We start from the raw sequence: 19,686 nt of genomic DNA, 5'->3' as shown, positions 1-19,686 counted from the left end.
AAGAGAGTAAAAATGATCTTGATAAAAGCCACGAGAATTTTTGAAAAAAAACAACAACCTAACTCTTGCTCTAGATCACTGCTGTCCAACCATAGGTAATCCGAGGGCCGCATTAAAAGAAAAAGATATATCCGAGGTATTAATTAAGTTTTATTTTTTTGTTGTATGTATTTTTTTACTGTAGCAGCGTGTGTTCACTGGGGTGGTTTGCTTGTTTTCATGGAGAAAAAACCTGAATTTCCATTAGAAAAACCCTCTACCTCACTACGAGACCTCCTAACTCACCTTTAATCGAAAGAGACCAGATAAGGGTTCCTCATCTCATTGACGGGAATCGAACCCATGTCTTTCCTACCAAAGGCTTCGTCCATACCGACTGAGTTAAGCGAGCAGTAGCAACTGAACCTCGATAGCTGAACAAATGAACAACACTAATTGCGCGCTCACGTTCCCGGTGAGCACCCGGAGCATGCTTGTAAGAAAAGGAGAGTGTAAGAACGCTTCTTTGACACATCTAATATTTGAAAAACACGTTCGTATATAGTGCTGTAAAAACACCAAATAAAATTACCAACATCGAGATTATTCATTAGTGATAGAATTAAAATATCTAATACGCATTCGATTCAAATTGTTATTTTATTTTTTCGATCGTGAAAATCAAAACCCACAGGCGGGCAGCACAAAATCGCACCTCGGGATGCATGCGGCCCGCGGGCCTTGTTTCGGACAGCCCTGCTCTAGATCACGACGTCTCAATTAAATTAAATAAAGAGCCACTAACATCACTGTTGAACAACTGACAATTACTAGAAGTACTAGAATATTTTTTCCTTGGAGAGAAATATTTAGCTTACTAATGTAAGAAAAAATATCAACTGATAGTGGTAGATTAGAAAGAGACTAGGTCTCCCTCAAAATGTCAGCAGATTAATTAATTTTATCCCGCTATTCACCCTGTTCATGGGAGAAAATGTACTCGAATATACATACATTAGCAACTGACAGGGATTAGTTATATATTTAACACTTGAGTAAATTATTATTAAGCAGTATGAAACAAAGATCATGTATCCATTCTTATGCAAAATTAAATTGTACACTTTGAATAAAATGCACGAATGAAGCTATTCCTTTGTTTTTCGCAGGAACTCAATTTATGTCTTGATAGAACGTCGCCATAAGATAACGATATAAAAGGAAAATGCAATTCATTCAATTTCATTTATATGGACAATTCCATTAAAATGTAGCTGCCGCGTAAATGACACAAATTCAGGAACTGTACACCGCATTTTCTATTATTATAATTATCATATTTTCCACTCTCCTTTAAAGCGATACTCTATTGCTCAAAAATAACAGGATTATATACATTTACATATAATTATGAAATGGTCCTATCGGCAAATATATCGACGTGAGCTCTGAACAAACGACTTTCATTTTTGGTAATTTATTTTATTCGTATGGAGTTTCCTCCCTTTTCTTCTTTCCCATCCCTATTGAGGCGACTTGAGCCCCTGTCATTAGGTTAAGTATTTAAGACTGTAAATCCATGTGTGTTCACGGCGCCGGTTTGCCAGTTCCGAGGAATGAAAAATGTCATCCTCCTAGCTGAAGGAATTGTGCAAACCATAGTTTTGATAATTGGGTTGGACAGCAGCTATTGAACTTGAGATGTTGTTAGAAATTTCTGGGTGAAATTCCCCCTACCTCCGTATGAGATCGGCTAACTCCTTTTTTGTCGAAAGAGACCAGATAAAGGTTCCTCACGTTATATGGACGAGAATCAAACCCAGGTCTTTCTGACCAAAGGGATTCGATACCGACTGAGCTACGGAGGCTCTATTTTTGGTAATATCGGTAATAGTACAAATTAGCTGTTCTCGCATAGGCTGCAGTTCAAAATGACTTCCATGAAAGCGAATTCATATTTGAATATTTATCAACAAGATAGTGTGAATAAATAGGAGAAATTTTATTTCCTGATTCTATAATAAGAGCAGCACTTAATATAAGCATCACAAAATTTTATTTCCATGGTGCGAAAATTAATAATATTAGTATAGCTGTCAGGATGCAAAAAGGGAAGGCGAAATAATTAATTGTTCTGGTTGGCACTAATAACCTAACAAGTGTGAAGTATTATATTTGTTAGGTGTTTAGAGAAATCTTGGTTCACTGAGTAATCAGGTAAATTCAAACAATTAGGGTAAAGGAAGATTGTGCATGAGGCGAGTAAGTGCGACAATGACCAAAATATGCAGAATCTGAGCTCTCAAACAACAATATAGAATGTTATGGTCAATACAAGTTGTAAAGGTACTTCAGAACACACGCAATTTACAGAGAAAAAATACTAGTTGTGGTGGGCGATACATGGCGTTGATGGAGATGATTCGTAGTAGAAGTTCGATGTAGTGGTTGAGACAGTTGTAGGTATCCTCCCGCGATGAGTCTTCGGAATCCTAGGAGATGTCAGGAATAATAATAATAATAATAATAATAATAATAATAATAATAATAATAATAATAATAATAATAATAATAAATACAAGGTGTAAAGGTGGTCGGGCCTAATTGATGCTATACCTTATGTATAATAATGCTAGAAGTTTCAAGAATAATAGGGTGGAGTTTCTGGTATTGGTTAGTATAATCTCATCAAAAGTTCCAGGTATTAGTAAGACTTAAGTAATAGTATAAGATGTAAATACAAGAATAGAATATCGATGATATGGATTTTTAGGGAGGATAGGGAAGATATGGTCATGGGTACTACTGATAGTCCAGATGTGAAGCCAAAAAACGATGTCAAGTTAAGAAGAAGCAAAAAAGATGTTGTGCTGTATGGGAATTCTATAATTAAGGGTGCGAAGGATGGTAGAGTAATTAAAGCGTGTTACCCAGGGTCAAAGATTAAGGATATAACTAGGGCTGTGAAATTGCAGAAAGATAGAGTGAGTGAGATTATTGCAGTTATAGGGACGAATGATCTTCGTAGCGAAAGATTTTCTGTAAGACGGGATTTGAAGAATTTAATGATTGCAATGAATGCAAAGAGTGAGAGTGGAAAGATCATGAGTGTGCTACCACGATTTGATTGTGATGAAATGAACAGAAGAGCAATTATAGTAAATGGAATGGTGTCCAGATTGTGTAAAAGGTTTTGCAAAGAAATGAAACTGAATATTCATTTTATGAATGTCTGGGATGAGTTTGATAAAAGGAAGGAGTATTTTAAGAGAGATGGTTTGCACTTAAATGGATTAGGAGCTTGGCATTTAGAACATTTATTGATAAAGGACAGAGTAAAGGGTCATAAACAGGGAAATGGGATTTGCTAGGGAGGCAGGTGATAGAGTTAGCTGTAAATAGTACTAAGGTGATTAATCGTTGTGAAACTGGGATTAATTGTTCGCAGAATGTTAACAGTAGACAGAGTGGGATAATTCGCACACAGGGATATTATGGGAGGAAGGGTGTATTGCAATTTATGTATACCAATGCTCGAAGTATTAGGAATAAGTGTGAAGAATGTTTGTCATTACTGAGTACAACATGGCCAAAAATTATAGGAATTAGCGAAACTTGGTTAACCAAAAATGATATAGTTATTGGGATTGAATGTAAGGGGTACAGTATTTTCAGGCAGGACAGAGATGACAGAATGGGGGGAGGGGTTTTATTAATGATAGATGAAACATTAAAGCCAAAAAAGATAGAAGTACCTCACTGTGACAGGTATGTAGAGGGCAGTTCATTAGAGGCTGTTTGGTGTGAGATAGAGATTAACAAGGCGAAATATGTAATTGGTTGTTGCTATAATCCAAGGGGAATAAGGGAGAATGTACATAGCATGTATTGGCAAATTAGCACGATGAGTAAAGGTCAAGTAATTATTATGGGGGATTTTAACTTTGGGGACATAGATTGGGGGAAGGAATGGTCACAAGGAACAACGGAAATGGAGTTTATACATTTGTTAAGAGATAATTACCTGAGACAGCATGTGATGGAAGGGACAAGAGATTCTAGAGTGTTAGATCTGGTCATAACATCGGAGAACATATCAATAAGTAATTTAGTTACAATGTCTCCACTTGGGGAAAGCGATCATGTGGTCTTGACCTGGGAGATTGAAAGACGTACTGAATATTCTAATAAGAATGGGTATATGTGGAATTACAAGGCTGGTGATTATGGCAAGATGAGAAGTCAGCTTTCAGCTGTATTATGGCATGAGAAATTCAAGGGGAGAGATGTTGATGGTGCGTGGGAGATTCTCAAGGAGTATTTGAAGAAAGCTGTATCAGACTGTATTCCCAGAGTCAGAAGGAGAAATCAAGTAGGAGTAAAATGGATGACTAATACTATTAAACAAGAGTTGCAGATAAAGAAAAGGTTGTGGAAGACATATAAAGAAAAAGGTGATGAGCGTTCCAATGAGCAATATAAGGTACAGGCAAAGAGAGTAACCTGTATGGTAAGGAAAGCCAAAGCTAATTATGAGAGGAAACTAGCTGATGAATCCAAAAGAAACCCTAAAGAGTTCTTTCGCTATGTGGCTAGTAAAAGGAAGAATATCCATGGAAAGATTACTTTAAAAAGTGTTGATGGTAAGGAAATTACTGAAGCTAATCAAATAGTTGAGTTGCTTAGTGATCATTTCGCAAAAGTGTACCATCTTCGTAGTGATAGTGCACTGTCAGATGTGCCATTGACAGATGAGAGTATAGAGATAGATGAAATTGAGGTGCTTAATATATTAAAGAACCTTAATGCTAACACTGCCATTGGGTTAGATGGCATATCGGCCCATGTGTTACGAGAATGTGCAAGAGAATTAGCAACTCCTCTCACCAGAATGTTTAATTTAAGCCTCAGTTCTGGTAAAGTGCCAATAGAGTGGAAAGAGGGGAAAATAGTTCCATTGCACAAGGGAGGCTCTAAGACTGATGTTGCAAATTATAGACCAATCAATATATCTAGAGTGGTGGTTAAGATTTTGGAGAAATTAGTTAAAATTAGAATTCAGGACTGGGTGGACAGCAATATGATACTTTATAAGGGGCAACATGATTTTGTGAAAGGTAGGTCTTGCCTAAGTAATTTGCTTACGTTCTATAATAAAGTAACAGTGGAGTTGGATAAAGGAAATCCTTACTCAGTGATACTGCTTGACTTTGCAAAGGCTTTTGACAGGATTCCACATGGAACTCTGTTACATAAATTAGAGCAAATGGGTTTGGATCCGAAGATGGTGATTTGGATTAAAGGATGGCTGGCGGACAGATATCAAAGAGTGGTTTACGGAGGAGCTGAGTCCAGGAAAAGGCAAGTGACTAGTGGTGTACCTCAGGGCTCAGTTCTTGGTCCACTATTGTTTAATTTGTACATCAATGATATTGGAAATACCTTGAATGGAAATATCCACTTGTTTGCTGATGATGCAAAATTGGGAAGAGCGATAATCAATTCAAATGATGTGGATATTTTACAGGATGACTTAAATAGGCTGACGCTATGGACTGAGGTAAATGGCTGTCAGTTCAACGTGGCTAAGTGTAAGGTGATGCACTTCGGGAGGATGAAATCGCATGCTGTTTACTATATTAACGGAAGTGAACTGCAGGAAGTTGATGAGATAAGAGACTTGGGAGTTATTGTGGACAGAGAACTTAAGTTTAAAGGGCATATTGCTAAGATTCCCAAAACATCACATCAAATTACATGGTTGTTGAGGAACACACTAACAAGCAGGGATAGGGAAGTTATTATTCCACTCTATAAGGCATTAATAAGGCCGCATTTGGACTATTGTGCACAGATCTGGTCGCCAGGATTTCTTGGTGATGCGGAAGTGGTAGAAAGGATTCAGAGGAAGGTTACAAAGATTGTTGCAGGTCTGTGGGATGTTCCCTATGAGGATAGATTGATGATCTGTGGGCTCCAAAAACTAGCTGATAGACGTAGGAGAGGAGATATGATAGAGGTATTTAAATTGTTAAAGGGATTTTACAGGATTGATACTGATGATATTCTTAAGACCAATGCAGGATGTGAGAGAACGAGGGGTCATCCCTGGAGATTGTGTAAGAGTGTGGTTAACAAGGGTGTTATGACTAGATTTTTTACTTGAAGTGTTGTGAATGGGTGGAATGCTTTGCCAGAACTGGTTGTGAATGCTTCAACTGTGAATGAATTTAAGGAGAGGTATGACAGGTATTGAGTAAATAATGGTTAGTGTGTCAATGTCGGGTCTCCCGCGATGAGTCTTTTGACTCCATGGAGACACCGTTAAAATAATAATAATAATAATAATAATAGTAATAATAATAAAAAAGAATAGGAAACAGACAGGCAGATGGCAGTTCTTTTGAGGCAATTTAGTGGGAGATTGGTGTGAATAGGACAAAATAGACAGCTGGTTGTTACAATAGGCCAGGGGTAAAGAACAGATGTGTAATACATCCATTAGCAAATGAGCAGAATTGCAGGTCGAGTAATTGTAATGAGGGACTTCAACTATGGAGAAATAAATCGGAAAAGAAAGATCAAATGGTAAGAAAGAAATAAGGGGACTCAGGGTATAAGTGTTGAATGTTTTCGAAGGATCTGACTGTCGGGACTATCTCTTCATAACCAGGATGGTCACATTATTTCCTTTGTGGAGAGTGATTACATTGTCTTGATTTGGGAAGCTTCAAAATATTGGAATTTTCTGTTAAGAAGGGATTGCTTTAGATGGTATCTTTTTCTTAATTTGTATCACTTTAGTTGAATGACTTGTGTGCCCACAGTTCTTAACAGATAGAATCCTTGTTTGTTCTCGGTAAAAACATTTCATGTCACTTGATGAACTCTCCTTTCACATTTCCAGTAGAGAGGAAAATGCTAAAATAATGCTACGGGAACAAAAAGAATGAAATCTAGTGCCTCGCTATTGAATTATTATTATTATTATTATATGACATCTCCACGGAGAACATAAACCACAAATAGTTTCATCATCTACATCAACGCCATCAATTAACGCCCACGACCACTAGTATTTTCACAGACAATCACAAACACACATGTCCAGGACGGGATTCTAACCTGCAGCCTTTTGGCTGGAGAGCGGATACGCTAACCCCTCGGCCAACCAGGCCGTCAATTATCAAAGGGAGAATTATCTCCATTTATTAAATTCTTATTTAGTAAATTGAGAAAATCACCTACGATCTCATACAAAATAGTTCCTACCTGAGTTGACACCTCTGCATACGATGCTGCCGACGTTTAAAGCAATTCTGCTGGTCATTTTCTGAAAGGCTGTTGATGATCTCTGTCGTTTTTGCTTTCACATCTTCTACCGACAAAAATGGATTCCTTTGATCATGACTTTATATTTAGGATAAAATCGTGCTCAAAGGAAAGGTGCCCATCGCAGGAAGCCAGATCTGGTGAATAGGATGTGTGTGTGCTCAAGCTGCACAGTGTTGAAGTAATTAGCTAAAAACTTCACTGACAAAGCGTTGTGGGCTGTCGCATAGTCTTGGTGAAAAATCCAAACATAGCGCATAATGGGAATGATGCGGAGGACATTGACTTGTAGAAGTAAGGATGTTATGGTTCCTTTGTATAAGGCTTTGATCAGGCCACATATGGATTACTGTGCAGAAATCTGGTCACCTGGTTTTCAAAAAGATGAAATTGCGTTAGAAAATGTTCAGAGGCGATTGACTAAGGTGGTTCCTGGTCTCTGGAATGTAGAGTATGAAGAGAGATTGACAAAATGCAATTTGCAGAAATTTGTGGATAGAAGGAGGAGGGGGATATGGTTGAGACATACAAGCTGCTAAGAGGTTATCACCAGATTAATGTCGGGGAGGTTTTGCACAGAATGGTTGAGGCTAACAGGAGAACAAGACGTCATTCCTAGAAGCTGTATAAGAAGGGTGTGAAGAGCAGGTTTTTTGCATAGAGAGTTGAGAATGATTGGAATGCTTTTCCCGAGAGTGTGTGGTGTGTGCAGAGATATTGAACATTCGCACACAGGGATATTATCGGAGGAAGGGAGTATTGCAGTTCATGTATACTAATGCTCGAAGTATTGGGAATAAGTGTGAAGAATTTTTGTCATTACTTAGTACAACATGGCCAAAAATTACTGGAATTAGCGAAACTTCGTTAACCAAGAATGATATAGTTATTGGGATTGAATGTAAGGGGTACAGTATTTTCAGGCAGGACAGAGATGACAGAATGGGGGGAGGGGTTTTATTAATGATAGACGAAACATTAAAGCCAAAAAAGATAGAAGTACCTCACTGTGACAGGTATGTAGAGGGCAGTTCATTAGAGGCTGTTTGGTGTGAGATAGAGATTAACAAGGCGAAATATGTAATTGGTTGTTGCTATAATCCAAGGAGAATAAGGGAGAATGTATATAGCATGTATTGGCAAATTAGCACGATGAGTAAAGGTCAAGTAATTATTATGGGGGATTTTAACTTTGGGGACATAGATTGGGGGAAGGAATGGTCACAAGGAACAACGGAAATGGAGTTTATACATTTGTTAAGAGATAATTACCTGAGACAGCATGTGATGGAAGGGACAAGAGATTCTAGAGTGTTAGATCTGGTCATAACATCGGAGAACATATCAATAAGTAATTTAGTTACAATGTCTCCACTTGGGGAAAGCGATCATGTGGTCTTGACCTGGGAGATTGAAAGACGTGCTGAATATTCTATTAAGAATGGATATATGTGGAATTACAAGGCTGCTGATTAATGCAAGCTGAGAAGTCAGCTTTCAGCTGTATTATGGCATGAGAAATTCATGGGGAGAGATGTTGATGGTGCACGGGAGATTCTCAAGGAGTATTTGAAGAAAGCTTTATCAGACTGTATTCCCTGAGTCAGAAGGAGAAATCAAGTAGGAGTAAAATGGATGAATAATACTATTAAACAAGAGTTGCAGATAAAGAAAAGGTTGTGCAGGACGTATAAAGAAAAAGGTGATGAGCGTTCCAATAAGCAATATAAGGTACAGGCAAAGAGAGTAACCTGTATGGTAAGGAACGCCAAAGCTAATTATGAGAGGAAGCTAGCTGATGAATCCAAAAGAAACCCTAAAGAGTTATTTCACTATGTTGCTAGTAAAAGGAAGAATATCCATGGAAAGATTACTTTAAAAAGTGTTGATGGTAGGGAAATTATTGAAGCTAATCAAATAGTCGAGTTGCTTAGTGATCTTTTTGCAAAAGTGTACCATCTTCATAGTGATAGTGCAGTGTCAGATGTGCCATTGACTGATGAGAGTATAGAGATAGATGAAATTGAGGTGCTTAATATATTAAAGAATATTAATGCTAACACTGCCCTTGGGTTAGATGGCATATCAGCCCATGTGTTACGAGAATGTGCAAGAGAATTAGCAACTCCTCTAACCAGAATGTTTAATTTAAGCCTCAGTTCTGGTAAAGTGCCAATAGAGTGGAAAGAGGGGAAAATAGTTCCATTGCACAAGGGAGGCTCTAAGACTGAGGTAGCAAATTATAGACCAATCAATATATCTGGAGTGGTGCTAAGATTTTGGAGAAATTGGTTAAAATTAGAATTCAGGACTGGGTGACAGCAATATGATATTTTATAAGGGGCAACATGGTTTTGTGAAGGGTAAGTCTTGTCTAAGTAACATGCTTACGTTCTATAATAAAGTAACAGTGGAGTTGGATAAAGGAAATCCTTACTCAGTGATACTGCTTGACTTTGCAAAGGCTTATGAGAGGATTCCACACGGAACTCTGTTACATAAATTAGAGCAAATGGGTTTGGATCCGAAGATGGTGATTTGGATTAAAGGATGGCTGGCGGACAGATATCAAAGAGTGGTTTACGGAGGAGCTGAGTTCAGGAAAAGGCAAGTGACTAGTGGTGTACCTCAGGGCTCAGTTCTTGGTCCTCTGTTGTTTAATTTGTACATCAATGATATTGGAAATACCTTGAATGGAAATATCCACTTGTTTGCTGATGATGCAAAATTGGGAAGAGCGATAATCAATTCAAATGATGTGGATATTTTACAAGATGACTTAAATAGGCTGACGGTATGGAATGAGGTAAATGGCTGTCAGTTCAACGTAGCTAAGTGTAAGGTGATGCACTTCGGGAAGATGACATCGCATGCTGTTTACTATATTAACGGAACTGAACTGCAGGAAGTTGATGAGACAAGAGACTTAGGAGTTATTGTGGACAGAGAACTTAAGTTTAAAGGGCATATTGCAAAGATTGCCAAAACATCACATCAAATTACATGGTTGTTGAGGAACACACTAACAAGCAGGGATAGGGAAGTTATTGTTCCACTCTATAGGGCATTAATAAGGCCGCATTTGGACTATTGTGCACAGATCTGGTCGCCAGGATTTCTTGGTGATGCGGAAGTGGTAGAGAGGATTCAGAGGCGGGTTACAAAGATTGTTGCAGTTCTGTGGGATGTTCCCTATGAGGATAGTTTGATGATCTGTGGGCTTCAAAAACTAGCTGATAGACGTAGGAGAGGAGATATGATAGAGGTATTTAAATTGTTAAAGGGATTTTACAGGATTGATACCGATGATATTCTTAAGACCAATGCAGGATGTGAGAGAACGAGGGGCCATCCCTGGAGATTGTGTAAGAGTGTGGTTAACAGGGGTGTTAGGACTAGATTTTTTACTTGGAGGGTTGTGAATGGGTGGAATGCTTTGCCAGAGGTGGTTGTGAATGATTCAACTGTGAATGAGTTTAAGGAGAGGTATGACAGGTATTGGGTAAATAATGGTTAGTGTGTCAATGTCGGGTCTCCCTCGATGAGTCTTTTGACTTCATGGAGACACCGTTAAAATAATAATAATAATAATAATAATAATAATAATAATAATAATAATAATAATAATAATAATAATAATATTTAAGGCACAGAATGATAAACTGTGTGTATAAGAGTGGACCTCCCACGATGAAAACAATTGTCGTACTCAACTTTTCATCATCAGCGAACAAATGAACCGTTCCACTTAGATCCTTCCCTATACCGTGGGGGGGGTGGGGGGGGGGGGGGGTGGGGGGGGGGGGGGGTGGGGGGGGGGGGGGGTGGGGGGGGGGGGGGGTGGGGGGGGGGGGGGGTGGGGGGGGGGGGGGGTGGGGGGGGGGGGGGGTGGGGGGGGGGGGGGGTGGGGGGGGGGGGGGGTGGGGGGGGGGGGGGGTGGGGGGGGGGGGGGGTGGGGGGGGGGGGGGGTGGGGGGGGGGGGGGGTGGGGGGGGGGGGGGGTGGGGGGGGGGGGGGGTGGGGGGGGGGGGGGGTGGGGGGGGGGGGGGGTGGGGGGGGGGGGGGGTGGGGGGGGGGGGGGGTGGGGGGGGGGGGGGGTGGGGGGGGGGGGGGGTGGGGGGGGGGGGGGGTGGGGGGGGGGGGGGGTGGGGGGGGGGGGGGGTGGGGGGGGGGGGGGGTGGGGGGGGGGGGGGGTGGGGGGGGGGGGGGGTGGGGGGGGGGGGGGGTGGGGGGGGGGGGGGGTGGGGGGGGGGGGGGGTGGGGGGGGGGGAAAATGTCTTTAAAAAAAAAAAAAAATTATTATTATTATTATACAGGGAAAAAAAAGAAAAGAAAGAAAAAAATCTGTACGAATTTCATTGTTATATAAAAAAAACAGAATTAAGCCTTGCAAATATGTAATCTTATGTGTCGTAAACATGTAATCACAATATGTAATCATAATTTTAATAATAAAAAAGGATTGATTTTTTAAAAGAAAAATATGTAATCAAGTATGTATCATATGCAATCAAATGCATGTAATGTATGTATCATATGTAATAATAAAAAATGTAATAATATGTACTAATAAAAATATGTAATAATAATAAAAAAAAAATTATAAAAACCTTCATGGAGTCAAAGCAGTATACCACATTGGTGGAACTGTACTCCAGGAGATTGATGAGTCCAGGGACTTGTGAGTGTTGGTGGATAGGGAAATGAAGTTTAGGGGACACATTGCAAAAGTGGCTAAATCAGCTCATCAAATCACATGGTTGCTGAACAATGCTTTGACGAGCAGAGACAAGCAAGTTATTTTTCCTTTGTACCGAGCCTTGATAAGCCCTCATCTCGACTACTGTGCCCAGATTTGGTCACTTAGTTTTCTTCTTGATGGGGAGGAGGTGTAGAGGATCCACAGCCGAGTGACCAAGATGATAGCAGGTCTATGGAATGAACCTTATGAAAACAGGTTGAGGATTTGTGGGTTGCAGAAATTGGTTGATAGGCGGAAAAGAGGAGATATGATTGAGATTTTCAAATTGCTGAAGGGTTTCTATAAAATTAATTCAGAAGATATTTTTGAGAACAAGCCTGGTGGTGGGAGGACTAGGGGACATCTATGGAAGCTGGGCAAGAGTGTGGTTAGCAAGGGTGTTAGAGCTAGGTTCTTTACTGTTAGTGATAAATGAGTGGAATAAACTGCCAGAAGCTTATTCTGGCAGCTTAAGCTGCTCTGTTGATGGTGCTATGACAGTGAAAGGGTTCAAGGCAAGTTATGATAGATACTGTGAGAATGTCGAATGGTTGTGTGGACATGATGTTTAGGGCCTGCCTCGATGAGTCTGACTTCCTGGAGTCACCCGTAATAATAATAGTAATCTCTATCGTGGTTCTAACAACTTTTCTTTTCGCTTTGCTGCTATCAGCATTCTTCTGCAGTCCCATGGTGGCTTAATTAATAATAATTCATGAAAAAAATACCCAACAAAACACAAAGAAAATCAAGAAAACTCAGTGCAAATTCGAGCAGGCGTCTGCACTGAACGAAGGCTGCCGCGTAACTGACGCTTTCCCGCCTTACAGCTCAGCACGTGGTTGCCGTTTGCCTGTTCGGAAACCAGGGCATTTTATGTTTCGAAAATATGTTTGGGAACCGAATTGTTCGAGAACTGAGGCGTTCGACAACCGAGGTTCCAATGTGTATATATATAATGTAAAGAATGACAGCGCAGTTCATGTTCACTTGTACGAACCAGCTTTTCTCCTTGTAAAAATCTCGCGTAGAGATCTGTGAAGGAAATTACATACTTGTCCCTATTTTAGTAGTCAAGCTCAGCAGAAAAATGAAGCCGTGCGTTGGTATCCAGAAGTCTAGACCTATTTCTGGTTTCTGTAATTAGCGCAACGAAAGATAACCGATTTTTGATCAGAGATGATCTAATCGACGCTGGCTTGCCTTATCTTCTTGTCAATGGACATAGAAGATGATGTTCTATAGAATGTATCAATCCTTATGTCAGTTCATTGTCCTGACCATGTGTAATCCTGAGTAGGATTTGCAAGAATTTCCAGCTCACAGGTATCTTACCATATGTCTGTGAGCTAGACTTTTAGAGTAAGTTATGATCAACTCTTGAGATATTGGGACTTCCCTACTTCAAACATAGCCGTATTCGGTAGCTAGTTAAATCCCACATCAAAAAGACATATATCGGTGCCGTAGTCGAAGCTCTGGAATAATACTGGTCTTTTAGTTTCATCAGTCAGTGTTAAGATAATCGTGAACCTGGTAATGCAGTTCCAGTAATTTCAGTATATGGCTAAAATTATTCCCTCTCTATATTGTGGAATATTCATTGGAGTGTTCCTAGCACCGATATCCAGATTCCACTGCTGTGTTTTTCCAAGAATACAGTAGTGACATGGGGCATTTGTGGCTTAGTTTCCGGATGTCTCTAAAGTGTTCAACCTTGATTTGAAATATGAAAAAAAAAAAACGGTACTGTCCCGTTCAAAACGATACGTATGGTCAGCCTAGTTAGGTACCAAGATAACGCATCATTTGTTTATCAGCCTCTTAATTGGTGGCTGCTATGATTAGTGATAGACATGGGCCAGCTATCACTGATGTGGAGATTGAACTGCCCACTCAGTCTCCAAAAGCTAGTTAAGGTATAAAGGCCTCGCCTTTGTACCTTAACCTTATAGGGAGTAGAATTTTAAGATGCCTACTTCTTGTTGGCATCTAAAAATTCCAAACGATAAATTCCGTGCTGTCAGAGGTTTTTATAATATAACTTTCAACACTTTTTATCCGTCTCTGCCCTTGAATATGGCCTGATTGAAATTTTTTTTTAAATAAAATCACCTCACGCCTTTTATTCCCTTAAATGGAACAGGCGAGGCCCTTTTAGCTGTATGCACATTTCGGAGACTAAGTAGGCAGTTCGTCTCCAACGGTCCAACAAGGGATTGCTAGCCCAAGACTATTTATAAGCGGCATCCGAGGAAGAGACGACTGACAAGTGTAGTGATCTTGTGGTCTAACACGATATGTTATTGTCTTTAATAGTGTGAGTTCTACGGTCAATTTTTTGGGGGGGTTTGAGGGGAAAAAATGCTGGCCTATGCCAGTTATCGACCAGCTCGTGAACTGGTCGAAGAAAGGATTAGAAAAATTCTATTTGCCGAATAAAATTGAATCTAGCCTTATCTTAGGGCGACCTAGCTATGATGAAGCAAAAGCCATCTCCACATGAATCTTTTTCAAATTAGCTACTTGAATACAAATTCTATCCTACGGTTCTTCTTTATGAAGTGCTCAATAACATCGTCATAAAAAGTTGGTTGTAACTTAATTTTCCGAAGCAACACGCAAACTTGTAAAGGCTGGCTGAATCTCACTGGCTAGAGCTACGTTGACTGTGTATGGCCGGTGTTTAAGCAACAGAGGGAGAAGACGTGAAATGGCTATGTACGCGCATGAAATCAGTGCTGCTGCGAGGACCTGGAAGCTCCTACAACCGAGCAAGCCAAGGTAGCTTTGACTAAACGAGCAAGCATCGGCCTTCGATACACAAAGCACAATTATTGCCACGCAAGCTTAAGACGTCTTTTGTCTACAAAAATAAAAGCCTAAATGGAATGCTCATAAATGCATGCATTTATTAAACATAAATAATACTTCTTTCTCAATTAACGAGCGAATTCTCCATGCCTGCGCAGCAAACATGGATAATTCGACCCTGGATTACAGATCGAAACTTGAATAACATCTATAGCGTTTGCACTGACAACTGGTATAAGAGGTTTTATCGAAACGTATCTAATAAATAAGGGGACATACTCATTTAATAACTTAATGAAATTTTTCTTTGTGCACTTTAATTTCTGTGGCGGCGTTGGGTGTAATTCTATACAGTACACGTATAATCTGTGCTTTTTATTCAATCTGAGTGAGAGAGATTGTTATACGAATATCTGAATCTAGGAGCATCTGAATATCCTTATTGGTGTATGTGGAGTTGAATTGCCATCATTTCTGGCAAAACTTTGTATGTTGTAAATTGTTTACGTTTTGTGTTTCGTTAAGTGATTCAAAATAATATATAATATAATGAACAGCATGTGGGGATCTTTATTTGGTCACGAGCCGCAACTAAAGTACAGTATACGTTTACTCATGGAATGGAGCATCTTGTTACTAAAGGAGAATTGCGAATAGATTAGTTGGCAGATATACTTTTACTAACTTTTGAGAATGCATAAATTGTGGATAATGTTGTCGTTGTGTTTTATTTCCGTGAAAATGCAAATATTGAAATGTAATATAGCAATAGACTACACTAGGCGTGCGTGCGTGCCACAGTTACTAACGTTTGAAATTTAACATGGGAACGTTTGTATAGCGAATGATTATTTGCATGTATTTGGGAAGGTAATGTTTATTTTATTTTATGTAACTCGCATCAATGAAGGTTGTAAACTTATAGTACATCATGACTGGGTGGGCTGCGGATTTTATTTTCGATTTTTATACATTTCGGTTTCCAATAAATTAATTAGCACATAAAGACAATCGCATATATCCATGCTATATTGCAGGATTCGAACCTGCAGCCTCTTATTACATCTGTGGGGATTTTCTCAGTCACCCTTTTGTGAAAGTGGTGCTGCAGTGCAGATTTAGCATCATTATTGATGACTATCTTACACACTTCTTCCCTGGAGACCTCAGGAACTTGCATTTACTCCTAGATAGTACCATCAATTGGTTAACTGAACTGTGAATTTGTATATAGTTTTGCAAATTAATGTCTTGTATTTTTTTTTACCCATGCACTAAATAAATAATTAAATAACCTGCTGCCTGTTGGTTGGAGAGCAGATTTGCTATCCACTTGGTAAACAAGGCTGGCAGGTTTGGTTTATAATTTGTAGGATAAATGCCATTTCCATGTACAATCAGCCAGTGTTGGATCATGAGCAGAGATAGGTGGGTGAATAAACTAGAGATGATCACTTTTTATAATAAGACCTAAATTAGGAATAGGTTTATTATATTTAAAAAAACAAACAAACACTGGACCTTGTGCTACATTTGTTTCTTCACCACACATTGTTAAACTCTAAAAATGTTAAGTCATTGTGTAAAATGAGGGATAATGCTGGATTACAGTTGTTTTACATTTCATATTGCTTTAAGCTTCAGCTTGTTCAATCTCCAATATTTTGATGCAGGCAATCTGTACATTGCTTTATTGGTTTATCAACTTTATATATATATATATATGTGTGTGTATGTGTGTATGTATGTATGTGTATGCATGTATGTATGTGTATATATGCATGCATGTATGTATGTGTATATATGCATGCATGTATGTATGTGTATATATGCATGCATGTATGTATGTGTATATATGCATGCATGTATGTATGTGTATATATGCATGCATGTATGTATGTGTATATATGCATGCATGTATGTATGTGTATATATGCATGCATGTATGTATGTGTATATATGCATGCATGTATGTATGTGTATATATGCATGCATGTATGTATGTGTATATATGCATGCATGTATGTATGTGTATATATGCATGCATGTATGTATGTGTATATATGCATGCATGTATGTATGTGTATATATGCATGCATGTATGTATGTGTATATATGCATGCATGTATGTATGTGTATATATGCATGCATGTATGTATGTGTATATATGCATGCATGTATGTATGTGTATATATGTATGCATGTATGTATGTGTATATATGTATGCATGTATGTATGTTTGTGTATATATGTATGCATGTATGTGTATATATGTATGCATGTATGTATGTGTATATATGTATGCATGTATGTTTGTGTATATATGTATGCATGTATGTATGTGTATATATGTATGCATGTATGTATGTGTATATATGTATGCATGTGTATATATGTATGCATGTGTATATATGTATGCATGTGTATATATGTATGCATGTGTATATATGTATGCATGTGTATATATGTATGCATGTGTATATATGTATGCATGTGTATATATGTATGCATGTGTATATATGTATGCATGTGTATATATGTATGCATGTGTATATATGTATGCATGTGTATATATGTATGCATGTGTATACATGTATATATGTATGCATGTGTATACATGTATATATGTATGCATGTGTATACATGTATATATGTATGCATGTGTATACATGTATATATGTATGCATGTGTATATGTATGCATGTGTATATGTATACATGTGTATATGTATGCATGTGTATATGTATGCATGTATATATGTATGCATGTGTATATATGTATGCATGTGTATATATGTATGCATGTGTATATATGTATGCATGTGTATATATGTATGCATGTGTATATATGTATGCATGTGTATATATGTATGCATGTGTATATATGTATGCATGTGTATATATGTATGCATGTGTATATATGTATATATGTATGTATGTGTATACATGTATGCATGTATTTATGTGTATGCATGTATGTATGTATGTATGTGTATGCATGTATGTATGTGTATGTATGTATGTATGTATGTGTATGTATGTATGTATGTATGTGTATGTATGTATGCATGTATGTGTATGCATGTATGCATGTATGTATGTGTATGCATGTATGTATGTGTATGCATGTATGTATGTATGTGTATGCATGTATGTATGTATGTGTATGCATGTATGTATGTATGTATGTGTATGCATGTATGTATGTATGTATGTGTATGCATGTATGTATGTATGTATGTGTATACATGTATGTATGTGTATGCATGTATGTATGTGTATGCATGTATGTATGTGTATGCATGTATAAATGTATATATGTGTATATATGTATGCATGTATATATGTGTATATATGTATGTATGTATCTTCTTTCTTATTGTGCTATCTTCTATCGAAGGTCAGCGACCATCTTGGCGAACAAACTGCGCTCTTGTGCCAATCTGAGCAGTTGTGCACTGCTCTTTCCTGTCCACTTCTTGATGTCAAACCATGATATTCTTTTTCTTCCTCTAGTTCCTTTGCCATCAATTTTTCCTACCAAAATAGTTTGTAGAAGTTGGTATTTGCTGTTTCTCATGATGTGGCCAAGATATGATGTTTTTCGTTTCTTGATTATTTGTACAAGATGTTTAGCTTTGCCAATGGATTTTAAGACATCTTCATTGGTAATTTTTTCTGTCCATGATATCTTTAGCATTCTTCTGTATAGCCACATCTCAAAGGCTTCGATTTTCTTGATGGTTGTCGCCTTCAATGTCAATGTTTCAACTCCATAGAGCAGAACAGACCACGCGTAGCATTTCAGCACTCGGCATCTGACTTCCATGTTTAGGTCTTTATTGCAGAATAGTGTTCTCATTTTCATGAAGGACTGCTGTGCAACTTCAATCCTTGTCTTTATATCTATTTCTGGATCCCACCGTTCATTAAGCCAGCAACCAAGATATTTATATCTTGACACTTGATCAATATTTTTCCCATTGAGTGTCAGTTTCATTGATGAGGCTGGATGTTTGCTGATGATCATGTATTTTGTCTGGTTGATGTTTATATTTATTCCCATTCTTTGGCTTTCTATGTATACTCTGTCAATGAGTTTTTGGAGATCCATAATATTATCTGCAATTAGCACGGTGTCATCTGCATATCGTAGGTTGTTAACAATCTTTCCATTTATTGTGATTCCCTCTGGACATTTTTCCATTGCTTTTTTAAAGATTACCTCTGCATATATGTTGAACAGGAGTGGTGAGAGCACACATCCTTGTCTCGGGGCAGAGCTGACTATGTGAATATGTATATATATGTGAAAATTTTTCATCCAATTTTCCTTGGCTTCTTTTATTTTTTTCTTGATGATGTTATGTGTTTCTGTATACCTGGCTAGGTCTTTGTTTTTGTACATTCTTCTTGTATCAATAAGAGAAAGAATCTCATCTGTCATCCACTCCTCTACTTCTTCAATACTTGTTGTTACGATGGCATTCTTTAAGCTATTCCAAAGAGATTCCACACTTTTATTTTCTTCTGTGTTAATCTGTTGTAATCACAGGTTAAGCTGTGTCTTGGCACTTTTATTTATGTTCGGGTCTTTCAGTTTTTCTACATCAATTTTCTTTTTCTTCTTTTGTGATTTTTTAGCTGATTTTAATCTAAGACGTACTTCTGCAACTATGGGATTGTGGTCTGATGAGATATCTGCTCCAGGATAAGTCTTTGCACTCTTTATACTACTGTGGAATCTTTTATTCATCAGTATATAATCAATTTGATTTCGGACAATGTTATGTTGGTTATCTTGAGGCGATTTCCAAGTGTA

At 38.3% G+C, this 19,686-nt stretch overlaps 1 protein-coding gene across 1 annotated transcript in view; it reads left to right on the top strand.

Annotated features, from left to right (window-relative positions):
* The first annotated feature begins 15,257 nt into the window (after window positions 1-15,257).
* LOC150096520 (uncharacterized) overlaps window positions 15,258-19,686 on the top strand; it is a 47,682-nt gene continuing 43,253 nt past the window's right edge. The window contains exon 1 of the mRNA XM_090408184.1: window positions 15,258-15,352. The gene's annotated coding sequence lies outside the window, so the exon portion shown is untranslated. The remainder of the gene's footprint in view (window positions 15,353-19,686) is intronic.

This window comes from Typopeltis vanoorti, chromosome 18 (genome assembly GCF_054136105.1).
Source record: "Typopeltis vanoorti isolate ZY-2024b chromosome 18, IOZ_Tvanoo_1.0, whole genome shotgun sequence".
NCBI lineage: Eukaryota > Metazoa > Arthropoda > Arachnida > Uropygi > Thelyphonidae > Typopeltis > Typopeltis vanoorti.
Note: the sequence above shows the minus strand (reverse complement) of the source record. Positions and strands in the feature narration are given on the sequence as shown.